Genomic DNA, 2,998 nt, shown 5'->3' with positions numbered 1-2,998 from the left:
CCAGACTGCGAGAGGGCACAGGCCGGGCTGAGGGACCCCCCCTCCCCCCCGAGGGCACAAATTTTTGTGCACCGGGACTCTAGTCTACACTAATAAAAGAGAAACATGCAAATTAACCATCACTCCGCCACTCCATTATACCTGCCAGCCAATCAGAGTAACTATGCAAATTAGCCCAACAAAGATGGAGGTTAATTTGCATACACAGGCATGGAGTGACTACTGAAGACGACTGAAGATGGCGCCAGCCACAGAGCTGGAGTGAGCAGGAGGCTTGGGTTGCTTCCTGCTACAGAGAAAGCCAAGCTTCCCGCTGGCTCTGGACTCTGCTCAAGAAGTGGCTGGGGGCCTGGATCGCCAGGGGCAACCCAGGCTTCCAGCCCACCCTGGACTCTACTCAAGGAGGGGCTGGGGGCCTGGGATCCGCTCAAGGAACTGGAAAAAAAAAAAGAAAAAAAGGAAGGTCTGGGAGGAGTTGGAGTGGAGAAGCCAAACCTCGCTGCTATGGCCAGATCAAAGGCCTGGGTCTCGGGTGCCAGAGGAAAACCGGTGCCGGCAGCCAGGGGAAGGAAGGCCTATTGTGCGAACCTTTGTGCAATGGGCCACTAGTCCACAAAATATTAGCAAACTGGATCCAGCAATACTTTAAAAAGATCATACACCAAATGGGATTTATTCCAGGGATGCAAGGCTGGAGAAATATTTTCAAATAAATAAATATGATACATCACATAAACAAAACAAAGGATAGAAATAACATCATCATATCAATAGACACAGAAAAGGCATTTGACAAAATACAGCACCCATTTATGATAAAAACTCTCAGCAAAGTGGGAATAGAGGGATCATACCTCAACATAATAAAGGCCATACATGACAAACCTACAGCCAACATCATACTCAATGAGAATAACTAATAGTGTTTTCCTTAAGATCAGGAACAAGACAGGGATGTCCACTTTCACCACTCTTTAAAAAATATATGTTTTTATTGATTTTAGAGAGAGAGAGGAAGAGATAGATAGATAGATAGATGGATGGATAGATAGATAGAGAGAGAGAGAGAGAGAGAGAGAGAGAGAGACATTGAGTGGTTGCCTTCTACACATACTGTACTGGGGATTGAGCCCGCAACCCAGGCATGTGCCCTGAACAGGGATCAAACCAACGACCTTTCGGTGCATGGGAATAAGCAGTAGGAAACCAACTGAGCCACACCACTCTTACTCAACACTGTACTGGAAGTCCTAGCCACAGCAATCAGACAAGAAGAAATAAAAGGCCTCCAAATTGGAAAGGAGAAATTAAAGCTGTCACTATTTGCAGATGACATGCTATTATACATAGAAACCCTAAAGACTCCACCAAAAACTGCTAGATTTAATAAATAAATTTGGCTAAGTAGGATACAAAATGAAGATCCAGAAATTGATGGCATTTTTATACACTATTAATGAACTCTCAGAAAGAGAAACTCAAAAAAATCCAATTTATCATTGAAAAAACAAAAACAAAAAAACCCCAAACAGGGAATAACTTTGACCAAGGAAGTAAAAGACCTTTTTTTTTTTTTTTTTAGAAAACTATAGAACATTGAAAAAGGAAATAGAGGAAGATACAAACAAGTGGAAGCATATACTGTGTTCATGGATTGGAAGTATTAACATCACTAAAATGTCCATACTAACAAAAGCAATCTACAAATTCAACACAACCTATTAAAATACCAATTATAATATTTCACAGAGCTAGAACAAATATTCCAAAAATGTATATGGAACCAAAAAAGACCTTGAATACCCTCAGCAATCTTGAGAAAGAAGAACAAAGTTGGAGGGATCACAATACAAAATATCAAACTATAATACAAAGTCATTATAATCAAAACAGCCTGATACTAGCATAAGAACAAACATATAGGCCAATGGAACAAAACAGAGACCCCAGAAATCTACCCATGCCAGTATAATAAATTAATATTTGGCAAAGGAGTCAAGAGCATACAATGGAGTAAAGATAGTCTCTTCAATAATTGATATTGGGAAAATTGGACAGGTACATGCAAAAAAAAAAAAATGAAATGAGACCACCAACTTACACCATACACCAGAATAAACTCAAAATTGATAAAAGACTTAAATGTAAGTTGTGAAACCATGTCACTAACTATCAGAGAGATGCAAATTAATGAGATATCACCTCACACCTGCCAGAATGGCTAGCATCAGTATATCAACAAACAACAAGTGCTGGTGAGAATGTGGAGAAAAGGGAACCCTAGAACACTTCTGTTGGGACTGAAGACTGGTGCAACCATTACGGAAAGCAGTATGGAGTTTCCTCAAAAAATGAAAAATAAAACTGCCATTTGACCCAGTGATTCCACCTGTGGGACTATATCCTAAGAATCTTGAAACACCAATCAGAAAGATTATATGCACCCCTATGTTTATAGCAGCATTATTTACCATAGCTAAGATCTGGAAACAGCTCTAGTACCCATCAGTAGATGAGTGGATAAAAAAGCCCTGGTAGGCTGGCCAGTGGCTCAGTGATTGAGAGTCAAACCATGAACCAAGAGGTCATGATTTGATTTCCAGTCAGGGCACATGCCTGGGTTGTGGGCTGGATCCCCACTGGCGGCCATGCAAGAGGCAGTTGAGCAAAGATTTTCTCTCATCATGGATGTTTCTATCCTTCTCTCCCTCTCCCTTCCTCTTTCTGAAATCAATAAAAACATATTTTCTTTAAAAAGCAAAAAAAAAAGTGGTAGTATATTTACACAGTGGAATATTATTGGCTGTAAAAAAGTAGGAGCTCTTATCTTTCCAACAGCATGGATGGATCTGGAGATTATTATGCTAAGTGAAAGAAGCCAGTTAGAGAAAGACAAATATCACGTGATCTCACTTATATGTGGAATCTAATGAACAAAATAAACTGACAAACAAAATAGGTCCAGTGGCATGGATGCATGGAACAGAATGACAGATCT

Source organism: Myotis davidii, unplaced genomic scaffold (assembly GCF_000327345.1).
Source record: "Myotis davidii unplaced genomic scaffold, ASM32734v1 scaffold147, whole genome shotgun sequence".
In the NCBI taxonomy this organism is placed as follows: domain Eukaryota; kingdom Metazoa; phylum Chordata; class Mammalia; order Chiroptera; family Vespertilionidae; genus Myotis; species Myotis davidii.
Note: the sequence above shows the minus strand (reverse complement) of the source record.